This window comes from Macaca mulatta, chromosome 8, assembly GCF_049350105.2.
Source record: "Macaca mulatta isolate MMU2019108-1 chromosome 8, T2T-MMU8v2.0, whole genome shotgun sequence".
NCBI lineage: Eukaryota > Metazoa > Chordata > Mammalia > Primates > Cercopithecidae > Macaca > Macaca mulatta.
Genome location: NC_133413.1, coordinates 150794108 through 150810626, shown reverse-complemented (window position 1 = coordinate 150810626; position 16519 = coordinate 150794108). Strand labels below are relative to the sequence as shown.

Here is a 16519-nt window from a genome sequence, read left to right as displayed (position 1 = left end):
ATTGGCTTCACCCAAATAATCTAGAACAATTGAACAATCTCCTATTTGAACATCAGTTGGGTGGCAACTCTAATTTAATCTGCAGCCTTAATTCTCTTTACCACATAACCTAATATGTTCACAGGTTCCTGAGGTTAGGGTGTGGGGAGGAACCCCAGTTCCAGGTATCTCAGCAATCACCTGCACTCCGGAAGCAGCAGGGGCTGCAGCCTCCCTGAGTCTGGGTCCAGGTGAATTTACACTCTTATTTTTTCACCCCTGAAATAAATCTGCTTTTGTCCATAGCTTCAATATAGATTCAGGAGAGAACACTCAGAAAGGGATTAGACCCGTATCTTCAGGCTCCTTAAACAAAACAATTATCAGCCAGGAATTGTGTATCCAGCAAAACTAAGCTTCCTAAATGAAGGAAGGATCGTCTTTTTCAGACAACTTATAGGCAGAAGAATACCGGGCTCTGACTTAGTTATGCATTTTCCACGGAAATACAGTTGTCCTTCAGGACTGATTCCAGGATCCCCAGCGGAAACCAAAATCTACAATGCTCAAGTCCCTGATATAACATGATTATATTTGCATATAACCTCCTGTATATGTTAAATCATCTCTAGGTTACTCATAATGCTTAATACAATGTAAATGCTATGTAAATAGTTGTTCAACTATGGCTGGGCAAGGTGGCTCAAGCCTGTAATCCCAACACTTTGGGAGTCTAAAGCTAGTGGATTGCTTGAGCCCAAGAGTTCAAGACAGCCTGGGCAACAGGTCAAAACCCCATCTCTACAAAAAATACAAAAATTAACCAGGCATGGTGGCGCATGCCTGTAAGTCTCAGCTACTTGGGAGGCTGAGGTGGAGGATTGATTGAGCCCAGGGGTGGAGGTTGTAGCCTCCACAGTGAGCAGTGATCTTGTCAGTGCCTCCAGCCTGAGCAACAGAAGGAGACCCTGCCTCAAAAGAAAAAAAAAAGTTGTTATACTGTATTGTTTAGGGAATAATAACAAGATTTAAAAGTCAGGACTGGGTGTGGTGGCTCATGCTTGTAATCCCAGCACTTTGGGAAGCCGAGGCAGGTTTATCACCTGAGGTCAGGAGTTCAAGACCAGCCTGGCCAACATGGTGAAATCCTATCTCTACTAAAAATACGAAAAATTAGCCGGGTGTGGTAGCACACGACTGTGTGCCCAGCTCGGGAGGCTAAAGCAGGAGAATTGCTTGAATCTAAGAGGCGGAGATTGCAGTGAGCCGAGATGGTGCCATTGCACTCCAGCCTAGATGACAGAGTGAGACTTCATCTCAAAAAATAAAAAATAAAAAACAAAGTGAGTTACATGTTCAGTACTGATGCAATCATCCATTTTCACTCTGAGTATTTTCAATCCACACTTGGCTGAATCCATGAATAAGAAATCTACAGATATGGAGGGCTGACCGTACACTTTTTCAGTGTTCTCTGCCTTCTAGCTTGTGGGGTTTCTGATGAGAAATCTGCTGTGAATCTGATAGGTTTTCCTTTATAGGTTACCTGGTTGGTTTGTTTGTTTGTTTTTGAGACAGAGTCTCGCTGTGTCGCCCAGTCTGGAGTGCAGTGGCGTGATCTCAGCTCACTGCAAGCTCCGCCTCCTGGATTCACGCCATTCTGCCGCAGCCTCCTGAGTAGCTGGGACTACAGGCGCCCGCCACCGCGCCCGGCTAATTTTTTGTATTTTCAGTAGAGACGAGGTTTCACCATGTTAGCCAGGATGGTCTCGATCTCCTGACCTCGTGATTCGCCACCTCAGTCTCCCAAAGTGCTGGGATTACAGGCGTGAGCCTCCACGCCCAGCCAGGTTACCTGGTGCTTTTGCCTCACAGCTTTTAAGATTCTTCCCTTCATCTTGACTTCAGATAACCTGATGACAATGTGCCTAAGTGATGATCTTTTTCAATGAATCTTCCAGGTGTTCTTTGAGCATCTTGTATTTGTTTTTGCTGTTGTTGTTTGAGACGAAGTCTCGCTCTGTCGCCCAGGCTGGAGTACAGTGGCGCAGTCTCAGCTCACTGCAGCCTCCGCCTCCCAGGTTCAAGTGATGTCTCAGCCTCCTGAGTAGCTGGGATTACAGGTGCGCGCCACCACACCTGGCTAATTTTTGTATTTTTAATGGAGACAGGGTTTCACCATGTTGACCAGGCTGGTCTCAAACTCCTGACTTCAGGTGATCCACCCACCTCAGCCTCTCAAAGTGTTGAGACTACAGGCGTGAGCCACCACACCTGGCCTGAAATCCACCTTGAGCACATTGCTTGCCATCCCGGAGCCAAGACCCCTTAGGTGTCAGTGGAGTTTTGGGCCCACAGCAAGGCAGGGAGGTGCGGAGGAACTGCATACAGCCCAGGCCGGGCTCCCTAGACAATAGCCCCAGCTTGGCCACTGAGTCTGTTCCTGTCCCAGGCTGGGGTCAGCCCATCTGACTTGGGCGAAGGTCTCCCTACCATCTCTGCTTCCTCGCTGTGATCTCCCAGATAACCGCCCGTGAAGTCCCTGCCCTCAGCCCTAACCTGTGAACCTGCTGCCTTCCATGGCAAAAGGGACTGTGCAGGTGTGAGTCAGGTCATGACCTTGACTGGGAAGGTGATCCTGGGTTACTTAGGTGGCCCAGCGGAATGGCATGAACCCCAGAAGAGGAGGACGAAGGCAGAAGAGCCCGTCAGAGAGAAGCGACGGCAGAGGAGGAGGCAGGGAGGCGCCGTGTGCTCGTCAGCCATCGTCGGCTTTGCAAGCTGGTAGGGGGCGGCCCCTAGACACTCAGAACGGTCCCTGCTGACCCCGGCAAGGTGACAGCACCTCAGTCCCACACTACAAGGATCTGCATTCTGCAGACAATACAAATGAGCACAGAAAAGGGATTCTCCACCGGCCCCCACTACAGAACTGCAGGGTTATACGTTGTGCCGTTTTCAGCCTCCAAATTTGTAGAAGTTTGTGATGGCTGCAAAGAAAACAAAGGTACTCTGTGAGCTCCCTTTCCCTTGGGAGGAGGGGCTGGTCCTCGTCTGGTCCGGGGGTGGCCCTGGGCCCCGCTCTCCTGAATGGATGTGCAAGGCCATTTCTCTGTGGTCTCTGTCTGGAACGTGGGTGCAGACGGGAGCTTGGGAAGTCCACGCTTACTTGACTTTGTGCCCAAACCAAGTTCTGGATATGAGTGCACTTGTTTTAAAAAAAAAAAAAAAAAAAAAAGGCGAGCACTGACCCACTTTTTCCTGACTGCTCTGGCTCAGACACGTCCCTCTGAAAGGACATTTATTTCAAGAACACGCTGTTCCCAGGACTGACATCCCCCACCTCCACTGGAAGCAGAAGCACTAACAAGAGATTGCGAGGTCTGGCGTCCAGCGTCTGATAATGTAGCAAATGTTCCACCAAAAGCCTGATGACTGCGTCGGCCTGGCGCTGGAGGGGCTGGGAGTTTGGCCTGAGCAAACTCAGTTGCTTAAAACAACACAAATTTATTTTATTTTTTTAATTTTATTTTTTTAAGTCCCAGGCTACACGTGCAGGATGTGCAGGTTTGTTGCATAGGTAAATGTGTGTCATGGTGGTTTGCTGAGCCTATCAACCCATCACCTAGGTTTAAGCACAGCACGTCTTAGCTCTTTTTTCTAATGTTCTGCCCCCCACCCCCCACTAGGACCCCAATGTGTGTGGTTCTCCTCCCTGAGTTTACGTGTTCTCATTGTTCAGCTCCCACTTATAAGTGAGAACATGCAATGCTTGGTTTTCTGTTCCTGTGTTAGTTTGCTGAGGATAATGGCTTCTAGCTCCATCCATGTCCCTTCAAAAGACATGATCTTGTTTTTTTCTTTTCTTTTGTTTTTGAGACAGAGTTTTGCTGTTGTTGCCCAGGCTGGAGTGCACTGGTGCGATCTCAGCCTTTCACCTCCTGCCATGATTCTGAGGCCTTCCCAGCCATGTGGAACTGTAAGTCCAATTAAACCACTTTTTCTTCCCAGTCTCGGGTACGTCTTTATTAGCAGCGTGAAAACCAACAAGTACAGTAAATTGGTACCAGCAGAGTGGGGCGTTGCTGAAAAGATAGCCGAAAATGTGGAAGCAACTTTGGAACTGGGTAACAGGCAGAGGTTGGAACAGTTTGGAGGGCTCAGAACAAGACAGGAAAATGTGGGAAAAGTTTGGAACTTCCTAGAGACTTGTTGAATGGCTTTGCTCAAAATGCTGATAGCGACGTGGACAATAAGGTCCAGGCTGACGTGATCTCAGATGGAGATGAGGAACTTGGGAACTAGAGCAAAGGTGACTCTTTGTTATGTTTTAGCCAAGAGACTGGCAGCATTTTCTCCCTGCCCTGGAGATTTGTGGAACTTTGAACTTGAGAGAGATGATTTAGGGTATCTGGCGGAAGAAATTTCTTTCTTTTTTTTTTTTTTTTTTTTTGAGACAGAGTCTTGCTCTGTCCCCAGGCTGGAGTGCAGTGGCTGGATGTCAGCTGACTGCAAGCTCTGCCTCCCGGGTTCACGCCATTCTCCTGCTTCAGCCTCCCGAGTAGCTGGGACTACAGGCGCCCGCCACCTCGCCTGGCTAGTTTTTTGTATTTTTTAGTAGAGACGGGGTTTCACCATGTTAGCCAGGATGGTCTCCATCTCCTGACCTGGTGATCTGCCCGTCTCGGCCTCCCAAAGTGCTGGGATTACAGGCTTGAGCCACTGTGCGCAGCCTGGCGGAAGAAATTTCTAAGCAGCAAAGCATTCGAGAGGTGACTTGGGTGTTGTTAAAAGCATTCAGGTTTTTTTTTTCTTCAGTGGAGTCTTGCTCTGTCGCCCAGGCTGGAGTGCAGTGGTACGACCTTGGCTCACTGCAACCTCTACCTCCTGGGTTCAAGCAGTTCTCCTCCCTCAGCCTCCAGAGTAGCTGGGACTACAGACGTGCGACACCATGCCCGGCTAATTTTTGTATTTTTAGTAGAGATGTGGTTTCACCATGTTAGCCAGGCTGGTCTCAAACTCTTGACCTCAGGCAATCCACCCACCTCAGCCTCCCAAAGTGCTGGGATTATAGGTGTGGGCCACCATGCCCAGCCTAAAAGCATTCAGTTGTAAAAGGGAAACAGAGTACTAAAGTTTGGAAAATTTGCAGCCTGACAATGCGATAGAAAAGAAAATCCCATTTTCTGAGGAGAAATTCAAGCCAGCTGCAGTAATTTGCATAAGTAACAAGGAGCCAAATGCTAATCCCCAAGACAATGGGGAAAATGTCTCCAGGGCATGTCAGAGGTCTTCACAGCAGTCCCTCCCATCACAGGACCAGGGGCCTAGGAGGAAAAAGTGGTTTACTGGGCTGGGCCCAGGGTCCCTGAGCTGTGTGCAGCCTAGGGATTTGGTGCCCTTCATCCCAGCCACTCTGGCTGTGGCTGAAAGGGGCCAACGTAGAGCTTGGGCCATGGCTTCAGAGGGAGGAAGCTCCAAGCCTTTGCAGCCTCCATGTGGTGTTGAGCCTGTGGGTGCACAAAAGTCAAGAATTGAGGTTTGGGACCCTCCGCCTAGATTTCAGATTTATGGAAACGCCTGGAAGCCCAGGCAGAAGTTTGCTGAAGGGGCGGGACTCATGGAGAGCCTCTGCTAGGGCAGTGCAGAAGGGAAATGTGGAGTCAGAGCCCCCACACAGAGTTCCTACTGAGGCACTGCCGAGTGGAGCTGTGAGAAGAAGGCCACCATCCTCCAGATGTCAGAATGGTAGATCCACTGACAGCTCACACAATGTGCCTGGAAAAGGCATAGACACTGAACACCAGCTGGTGAAAGCAGCCAGGAAGGAGGCTGTACCCTGTAAAGCCACAGGGGCAGAGCTGCCCAAGGCCATGGGAACCCACCTCTTGCATCAGCATGACCTGGATGTGAGACTTGGAGTCAAAAGAGATCATTTTGGAGTTTTAAGATTTGACTGCCCTGCTGGATTTCTGACTTCCATGGGCCCTGTAACCCCTTTGCTTTGACCAATTTCTCCCATTTGGAATGACTGTATTTTCCCAATAACCTGTACCCCCATTGTATCTAGGAAGTAACTAGCTTGCTTTTGATTTTACAGGCTCATAGGCGGAAGGGACTTGCCTTGTCTCAGATGAAACTTTGGACTGTGGACTTTTCGGTTAATGCTGAAATGAGTTAAGACTTTGGGGGACTGTTGGGAAGGCGTGATTGGTTTTGAAATGTGAGGACATCAGATTTTGAGGGGCCAGAGGTGGAATGATATGGTTTGACTCTGTCCCCACCCAAATCTCATCTTGAGTTGCACTCCCATAATTCCAACATGTTGTGGGAGGAAGCCAGTGGGAGAGAATTGAATCACGGGGGCAGTTCCCCCATACTGTTCTCATGGTAGTTAGTAAGTCTTATGAGATCTGATGGGTTTATCAGGAGCTTCCACTTTTGTATCTTCCTCATTTTTCTCTTACCGCTGCCATGTAAGGAGTGCCTTTCACCTCCTGCCACGATTCTGAGGCCTCCCCAGCCATGTGGAACTGTAAGTGCAATTAAACCTCTTTTTCTTTCCAGTCTTGGGTATGTCTTTATCAGCAGCATGAAAATGGACTAATATAGTGTATATGGACCACATTTTCTTCATCCAGTCTATCACTGATGGGCATTTGGGTTGGTTCCACATCTTTGCTATTGTGAATAGTGCTGCAATGAACACACGTGTGCAAGTATCTTTATAATAGAATAATTTATATTCCGTTGGATATACACCCAGTAATGGGATTTTTTGATCAAATGGTATTTCCAGTTCTAAATCTTTGAGGAATTGCAACGCTGTCTTCCACAATTGTTGAACTAGTTTACATTCCCACAACAATGTAAAAGCGTTCCTATTTCTCCGCAACCTCACCAGCATCTGTTGTTCTTGACTTTTTAATAATCGCCATTCTGACTGGCGTGAGGTAGTATCTCATTGTGGTTTTTATTTGCATTTCTCTAATGATCAGTGATGTTGAGTTTTTTTTTTTCTTTTTGGAACAAAATAGAGAACTCAGAAATATAACCACACATCTACAACCATCTGATCTTTGACAAACCTGACAAAAACAAGCAATGGGGAATGGATTTCCTATTTAACAAATGGTGCTGGGAGAACTGACTAGCCATATGCAGAAAATTGAAACTGGACCCCTTCCTTACATCTTATACAAAAATAAACTCAAGATGGATTAAAGATTTAAATGTAAAACCCCAAACTATAAAAACCTTAGAAGAAAATCCAGGCAGTACCATTCCAGACACAGGCATGGGCAGAGATTTTCTAATGAAATCACCAAAAGCAATTGCAACAAAAGCAAAAATTGGGCCAGGTGTGGTGTTTCATGCCTGTAATCTGAGCCTTTAGGAGGCCGAGGTGAGTGGATCATGAGGTCAGGAGTTTGAGATCAGCCTGACCAACATGGTGAAACCCTATTCTGCTAAAATTACAAAAATTAGCCAGGCATGGTGGCACACACCTGTAATCCTAGCTACTCAGGAGGCTGAGGCAGGAGAATTGCTGGAACCTGGGAGGCGGAGGTTGCTTTGAGCTGAGATTGCGCCACTGCACTCCAGCCTGGGGCACAGAGCAAGACTCTGTCTCAGGGGAAAAAAAAAGCAAAAATTGACAAATGGGATCTAATTAAACTAAAGAGCTTCTGCATAGCAAAAGAAACTATCATCAGAGTGAACACAGACAACCTACAGAATGGAAGAAAATTTTTGCAATCTATCTATCTGACAAAGGTCTAATATCCAGAATCTACAAGGAACTTAAGCAAATTTACAAGGAAAAAACCAAACCACCTCATTAAAAAGTGGGCAAAGGACATGAACAGACACTTAAAGACATACATGTGGCCAACACAAGTTTATTATCTTAACGTTCTGGAGGTCAAAATCTTGAAATCAGAGTGTCGCCAGGACTGCCTTTCTGATGGATGCTGCAGGGGGAGATGCCAGCTTCCTGTTCTTTCCAGCTTCCAGAGGGGCCTGCCTTCATTGCCCCCAGCCCCCTCCTCCATCTTATTTTATTTTAATTTAATTTTTTGAGATGTCTCACTTTGTCACCCAGGCTGGAGTGCAGTGGCACAATCCCAGGTCACTGCAATTCTTCTGCCTCAGCCTCCCAAGTAGCTGGGACTACAGGCATGCACCACCATACCCAGCTATTTTTTTGTTTTGTTTTGTATTTTTAGTAGAGACGCGTTTCACCATGTTCGCCAGGCTGGTCTCGAACTCCTGACCTCAAGTGATCTGCCTGCCTCGGCCCCCTCACAGTGCTGGGATTTCAGGTGTGAGCCACTGCCTCCTCCATCTTAAAGCCAGCAGCATAGCATCCTCAGAGCTCCCTCTCTGGCCCCTACTTCTGTCATCTCATCTCCTTCTCTGACTCTTCCCTCCCGCCTCCCTTTTCAAAGGACCTTTGTGGTTACACTGGGCCCATGAGGATCCTCCAGGGTCGTCTCTCTTCGCAGCATCCTGAACTGAATCTCATCTGGACGTCCATGATCAAGGCGTTGGCAAGGCTGGTTTCTCCTCAGGCCTCACTCCTTGGTGTGTAGACAGTCATCTTCTTCCTGTGTCTTCACATGGTCTTGGTCTTCCCCATGTGTATGTCTGCATCCTAATCTCCTTTTTTTCTTTTTCAGAGACAGGACCTTGCTCTGTCACCCAGGCTGGAGTGCATTGGCACCATCATAGCTCAATGCAGCCCTAAGCAGCTCCTGGACTCAAGTGACCCTCCCGCCTCAACCTCCCACGTAGCTGGGACTACAAGCACGTGCCACCACACTTGGCTAATTATTTTTATTTTTAGAGACAGCGTCTCTGTATGTTGCCCAGGCTGGTCCCAAGCAATCCTTTCGCCTCTGCCTCCCAAAGGGCTGGGCTTACAGATGTGAGCCCTAGTCTGCTCCTCTCTTAATGACACCGGGCGCATTTGCCTAGGGCCCACCCCTAACAACCCCATCTTAATTAATCACCACTTTAAAGGCCGTATCTCCAAACACGGTAACATTCAGAGGGACTGAGGGTTAGGGCTTCAGCATATGAATTTAGGGAAGACAGAATTCAGTTTATAACACATGGATGAGTACTGTGAACACCTTTTGTTTTGTTTGTTGCCCTGAAAAGGCTGCAGGGCTCCCTGCAGTGGGGACTGTGTCCAACTGACTCACTGTTGGGTACCCAGCTGGGACCCAGGACCTGACACAACTTTCCCAGGGACCGAGTGGACAAGCCAACCCCCGCACTCATCCTTTTTAAGAAATGGGAGCTCTCCTTATGAAATGGGCCTGCCCTGGCTGCGCCGGTCTCTGAGACGGATGCATTTCCAGGGGAACCAAGAAGAAGACCTGTGGGGTCAGGTATCTGATTTTTTGCACCTTGGATGAGTTTCGTCCGTTCTGGTACTTTGTGTAAACAGATCCACACAGGATGAACTCCATGGTTTGCAGCTTCCTTTGCTCAGTGTTCCCTTGGTGAAAGTCATCCATGTCATTGCACGTATCAGTGGTTTATGTTTATTGCTCAGTAGTATTGCTCTGAGGATAAATGCAATGTATATAGGAATATACAACAGTTTATTTATCAGTCTTCCCATTGACAGACAACTTGAGTTATGTCTAATTTTTGGCAATTTTTAAAAATTATTTATTTATTTATTTTATTTATTTATTTTGAGAAGGAGTCTTGCTCTGTCACCCAGGCTGGAGTGCAAAGCGATCTTGGCTCACTGCAACCTCTGTTTCCTGGGTTCGAGCCATTCTCCTGCTTCAGCTTCCTAGGTAACTGGGACTACGGGCATGTGCCACCACACCTGGCTACTTGGCTACTTTTTTTTTTTTTTGAGAGGGAGTCTTGCTCTGTCACCCAGGCTGGAGTGCAGTGGCGCAATCTCGGCTCAGTGCAAGCTCCGCCTCCCGGGTTCACGCCATTCTCCTGCCTCAGCCTCCTGAGTAGCTGGGACTACAGCACTCCGGAGTAGCTGGGACTAAACAGCCACTACGCCTGGCTAATTTTCTGTATTTTTTAGTAGAGACGGGGTTTCACCTTGTTAGCCAGGATGATCTCCATCTCCTGACCTCGTGATCTGCCCGCCTCAGCCTCCCAAAGTGCTGGGATTACAGGCCTGAGCCACCATGCCTGGCAGCAACTTTAAATAAAGCTGCTGTCATCATTCTTGGACAAGTATTTTGGTGAACATATGTTTGTTTTGATTTATTTTGGATACATACCTAGACACTGAATGGCTGGGGCAAAGAGTAAGCATATGTTTAATTTTATAAAAAATCGCCAGACCTTCTTCCAAAGTACTTGTACATCTTACATTCTCACCAGCAATGCATGAGAATTCCAGTTCTCCCTAACACTCAGTGTCATAATTTCAGCTTTTTTTGGAAATAGGGTCTGACTCTGTTACCCAGGCTGGAGGAGTACAGTCACGCAATCATAGCTCACTTGCAGCCTCGACCTCCCAAACCAGAGAGTCTCCTACCTCAGCTTCCTGAGTAGATGGAACTATGGGCATGCACCACCACACCTGGCTAATTTGTTGATTTTTGTTGAGATGGGGTCTCACCACACTGCCCAGGCTGGTCCGGAACTCCTGGGCTCAATGATTCTCCTGTCTTGGCTTCCCTAAGTGCTGGGATTACAGGTGTAAGCCACCCTGCCCGGCCGAATTTCAGCCATTCTGATCCATGTGTGCACATCTCAGTGGTAAGCCCAGTGGCTCATACACAACTTTTTGGGTTACCTCTCCCGAGCTCCTTCCTGTCCATTCTCTGTCTCCTCAACTGGGTGACACTGGTGGCCTTTGTTTGAGTTCCCGCCCTCTGTACCATGGATCAGATATGGACTCCAGGCAGAAAGCCCAGTGAGCACAAAGCTCCACTTGTTTATTTCTCATTTGTTTGTTTCTCAGGGAACAGTCCTGAGCTGCCTGTTGTCCAGTCTGAAAACAGTTCCCTTTTCTGTCCCCTACCCCCGGTTTTCTATTTGTTTATGGTGAAAACACGTCTAGAAGCTGCAATCCCCTCTATATTTATTTTTCACTTTTTAAAAATTGGCTTTGGCCAGGTGTGGTGGCTCATGCCTGTAATCCCAGCACTTTGGGAGGCTGAGGCGGGCAGATCACCTGAGGTCCAGAGTCGGAGATCAGCCTGACCAACATGCGGAAACCCCGTCTCCACTAAAAATACAAAAATATTAGCTGGGCATGTGCCTGCAATCCCAGCTACTCGGGAGGCTGAGGCAGAAGAGTCGCCTGAACCTGGGAGGCAGAGGCTGCAGTGAGCTGAGATTGTGCCATTGCACTCCAGCCTGGGCGACAGAGCAAGATTCTGTCTCAAAAAAAAAAAAAAGAAAAGAAGGTTTAAGAGCAAGTAAAAATTTGTCAGATGAGCATGGTAGGGAAGAGAAAGAGATTTATTATTTGCAAGAGCTCAGCAGTGTAGAAAGATTGACATCCAGAAAACAAGTAGTTCATCAAGGCTGAACCATGGTGTGAGGTTGGGAACTGCAGTGGGTGAGGATGGATTGGTAGGCAGGAAGCACTTCGTTTTGAATAGGTTTATTGAGATAGAAGACATCTGCTAGAAAATTCACCCATTTAGAGTACCATTCATTGGCTTTCAGTATGTTCAGAGTGTTGCATCCCACCGTCAGGAAGCCTTATAAGGTCCTATTGAGGTTCGCCTTCTTGGGGCCCCTGAACTGGCTTATGGAGATATGTGGGTACATAAAGACTGATGGCAGAGCTGGAGCAGGGTAGGTCCAGGCAGAAAAGAAGAAAGGCAGCACTCTTTGTACCCAGCTAGGCAGAGCTGGAGCAGGTTTCCTGTGGATTGTGAGGGAGGGGGAGGAGGTCCCCCAAGTCCACTCCCCACCACAGGCCACAGCTCCTAGGTCTTTTTTTTTTTTTTTTCGAGACAGAGTCTGGCTCTGTTGCTCAGGCTGGAGTGCAGTGGCACGATCTCAACTCACTGCAGCCTCTGCCTCCTGGGTTCAAGCAATTCCCCTGCCTCACCTCAGCCTCCTAGTAGCTGGGGTTGCAGTTGCCCACCACCACACCTGGCTAATTTTTGTGTTTAGTAGAGACATGGCTTTGCCATGTTGACCAGGCTGGTCTTGAACTCCTGACCTCAGGTGATCCACCTGCCTCAGCCTCCCAAAGTGCTGGGATTACAGGCATGGGCCACCGCACTAGGTCAGGAATGTGTCTTAATAGTCAAAGTAAAGGGGAACATAAAGCACCAGGAATGTGGAACTGGACCGACTGAGGCTCCCAGAAGCCTCTCATTTGCCAGGCACCCCAGAACTTCCTTGGGCAGTGCTCTGGGAGGAACACTTCCAAAGAGGATCTCAGCTTTCTTAGTTGAGAGTGGTTCTTTTTGAAGTGGGAGAGACAAGGCCTGCAGCTTAATGACAGGAATGGGAAACAAAACCTCAGCTGGGCGCGATGGCTAATGCCTGTAATCCCAGCACTTTGGGAGGCCAAGGATCGCCTGAGGTCAGGAGTTCGAGACCAGCCTGGCCAACATACTAAAGCCCTGTCTACTAAAAATACAAAAAATTAGCTGGGCGTGGTGTTGGGCGCCTGTAATCCCAGCTACTCAGGAGGTCAAGGCAGGAGAATCGCTTGAACCCGGGAGACGGAGGTTGCAGTGAGCCAAGATCACGCCATTGCACTCCAGCCTAGGCAACAAGAGCGAAACTCTGTCTCAAAAAAACAAAACAAAACAAAACAAAAAACCTCAGAGATCAGCGTAGGCAGAATTGAACCACGCAACTTGTGTGGAACGAATTCTCGTAGCAGCCGGGTGGTGATGTGGATAAAAGGAGGATGAGAGGAACCGATCCGTGTTCTCATAGCTGTTGGATGGTGATGTGGATGAAAGGAGGATGCGAGGAACTGGTCTGTGTGCACAGGCTGTGCTTCCCTCTCCCAGCCCGTGGGGAGTAGCTGCTTTCCAGACCTGGCTGTGCTTTGGAAAACACACATCTCAAGGCCACGCCTCCAGTGTTCTCATTCAGTATTTCTGAGTCAGGCCAGGAAAATCATGGGGTATTTTCAACTGCTTGGATTTTCTCTGGAATCCTCTTTTTAATAATTTCCGAAACAACTTCAAACTTAAGTCGTAAGTGCAGTACACAGAGCTCATTTGGTTGAATTGGTTTAGAGTGAGTAGCTGAGGGGTACCCCAGTACCCCTAGAGAGCTGAATGTGTCTTTTCCACAAACAAGGATGTTCTGCGTAACCACAACACAGCCCTCAAGGTCAGGACAGTAACATCCACACGTGGCTGCCAGAGCATCCTCAAGCTCTATTCAAATTTTGCCAATTATTCCAATTATATATAATATAAGCATATAAGGCAGCCACTTATGTTTGTCCCATTAGCATATATATGTTTTATATATCTATATTTCGAGACAGAGTCTCACTGACTCTGTTGCCCAGGCTGAAGTGCAGTGGCAAAATCTTGGCTCACTGCAACCTCTGCCTCCTGGGTTCAAGTGAGTCTCCTGCCTCAGTCTCCCAAGTAGCTGGGATTACAGGCACCTGCCACCGTGCCCGGCACATTTTTTTTTTTTTTTTTGGTATTTTTAGTACAGACGGGGTTTTGCCATGTGGGCCAGGCTGGTCTTGAACTCCTGACCTCAGGTGATCCACCTGCCTCTGCCTCCCAAAGTTCTGGGATTACAGGCATGAACCACCACACCTGGCCACAATACCATATTTTTGCAGCAAAATGATCCAGTTCAGAATCACGCATGTTATTTAGTTGTCATGTCTCTTTAGTCTTCTTTAATCTGGAAAGGTTCCTCAGGCTTTCCTTGATTTTTATGACCTCAGTGCTTTTGAAGGTCACAGGCCAGTGGTTGTGCAGAATGTCCCCATTTTGGTTTGTCTGTGGTTTCACCATGATTAGATGCAGGGCATACATCACAGGCACGTTGCTGGGCTCTCCTAGTTCCGTCCTGTCAGGATATTTCCAGCCACTTACATTTGCCCCATTCCCACTGATGTTCAGTTTGATCTGAATCCTCTTTACCTGGTTCAGAAAAAGAAGGAAAGGGACTGGGCATGGTGACTCTTGTCTGTGATCCCAGCATTCTGGGAGGCTCAGGCCACAGGATTGCTTGAGCCCAGGAGTTTGAGACCAGCCTGGGCAACATGGCAAAACCCTGTCTCTACCAAACAAACTACTTGGGGTGATGAGGTTGGAGGATTGCCTGAACTTGGGAGTTGAGGCTGCAGTGAGCTGAGATGGCACCACTGCACTCCGGGTGACAGATCAAGATTCTACCTCAAAAAAAAAAAAAAAAAAAAAAAAAAAAAATCGCAGAGATGTGGGTAATTGTAATTTTAAAAACTCCCAAATGCTCCACTTGATTTGTGTTCTTTGAAAAAATTCACATAATCCCTGTAGCCTCAGTCTTTCCTTTAAAACTTTTGCTTTAACTCTGTTATATTTAGGACATACAAAAGGTATAAAGAGGCCGGGCATACTGGCTCATGCCTGTAATCCCAGCACTTTGGGAAGCAGGGGCGGGTGGATCACCTGAGGTCAGGAGTTCGAGACCAGCCTGACCAACATGGTGAAAATCTGTCTCTACTAAAAAAGAAACAGAAAAAACAAAAATTAGCCGGGTGTGGTGGCAGATGCCTGTAATCCCAGTTACTCGGGAGACTGAGGTAGGAGAATCCCTTGAACCCTGGGGGTAGAGGATGCAGTGAGCTGAGATCACACAAAAACCAAAAGGTATAAAACCACACACCAGGCCGGGCGCGGTGGCTCAAGCCTGTAATCCCAGCACTTTGGGAGGCTGAGATGGGCGGATCAAGAGGTCAGGAGATCGAGACCATCCTGGCTAACACAGTGAAACCCCGTCTCTACTAAAAAATACAAAAAACTAGCCGGGCGAAGTGGCAGTCACCTGTAGTCCCAGCTACTTGGGAGGCTGAGGCAGGAGAATGGCGTAAACCCGGAAGGCGGAGCTTGCAGTGAGCTGAGATCTGGCCACTGCACTCCAGCCTGGGCGACACAGCGAGACTCCATCTCAACCAAAAAATAAAATAAAATAAAAAAATAAATAAAACCACACACCAAAACCAAAAGGTATAAAGAATAAGTTAACTTGAATTATAATACAATAACTTGATATGTAATACACAACATATATTTCCAGTTGGATTACTAGATATTGTCTGTAACATATAAAATATATAATACAATATGATGTAATATATAATAACCTGAATTTTTAAGTAACCCAGTCAAGAATAAGCCACTGCCAATTTAGTTAAATCTCGCTTATGAATGCCTCCTCAGCTTCAGCCTACTCCTGATTTGCCCAGAACTCACTGACCTAAGCTCCACTGACAAAGTGACAAAAAAATCCTGGGTTTTAGAAGCAATTTGAGGCAATTAGATGCAAATTCAGCCCAGATGAGGACGTTCGTTTTTTCTAGTGTGGCTACCTAGCTTGTTCCGGCACCTGGTGGTCACACATGGAATTGCAGCTTCTCATATGTAATCCTTGGCAGAATTTTTTTCCTTTTCGAATCCTTTCTTTTTTTAAACTTCATTTTGTAATATAAAATCTGATTTGCTTAAGTTGGATTTATCAGAATTTACTTTCAAAAGCTTTCTGGTTCTAACAGTGACTGCCCTGAATCGGTGAAAACACTTGGTTAAGCATTAACTGCTCAATTATCACAATCTTTTGATATAATTTCTTGGTGTGTATGTGTGTGTGTGTACACAATTTTCCATTATTAATTCAAAAAGTGAATTGCTAATATATACCAGGTACTGAGGTAGATGCTGGTACAAAATTAGAATAATCAGGATGGCTGATTAAAGTAATGCTTCTAATTATACCCCGTGAAACAAGAAACTTCATTTATCTACAAAGGAAGGAAACCTATCAGTAAATACTATTTATTGATCACCGATTATGTATCAGGTAACATGTTCTTTCCCAGAATATGTCACAGAGCACGTGCACTGTTTGAAATGTATTAAATGGTAAATGACAGTCATTACTAGGCTGCTTTTGATGATCATTCTTGAGGCATCTTTGGATGTTAAATTCATTGATGAAAGTTTGATGAAGAACAGGCTACTTTGTTATCTCAAAGTATCATACAAATTACTTATTACAGAGAAAAAAACAGGAACTTTGCAGTGGAGAAGCTTGGCACCCTTCACCTTAACCAAGCAACCAATGTTACCATTACAAACAATGGGACAAATCCGCATCATTTGCCTCCTGATATAACACACCAAGGATGCCATCACTTCTGAGGTATTTTTGCAAAACATACATAACCTGAATCTAATAATGAGACAGCATCATACAAACTCAAATTGAGGAACATTCTACAAAGTAGCTGGCCTGTATTCTTCCAACGTATTAGAGTTGTTAACCTAAAAATGACATCAGAGAAAAATGTCCTCTAATATAATTAATTTATTCAGGAGCAGGCAAAAAGGAT

The 16519-nt window shown here is 46.7% G+C and overlaps 1 long non-coding RNA gene across 3 annotated transcripts in view; it reads left to right on the top strand.

The window, feature by feature from the left end:
* LOC114680359 (uncharacterized) overlaps positions 1-15558 on the top strand; it is a 40501-nt gene extending 24943 nt beyond the window's left edge. Inside the window, exons 3-8 of one of the 3 annotated variants that reach the window (XR_003732188.2) lie at positions 3863-3958; positions 6461-6514; positions 8430-8565; positions 8661-9522; positions 12708-13530; positions 14989-15558. This is a non-coding gene — a long non-coding RNA (uncharacterized LOC114680359). Of the gene's footprint in view, positions 1-3862; positions 3959-6079; positions 6546-8429; positions 8566-8660; positions 9523-12707; positions 13531-14988 lie in introns of those variants that run through there. The other 2 variants (XR_013397450.1, XR_013397449.1) reach the window with 2 other exon arrangements.
* Positions 15559-16519: the final 961 nt, after the last annotated feature.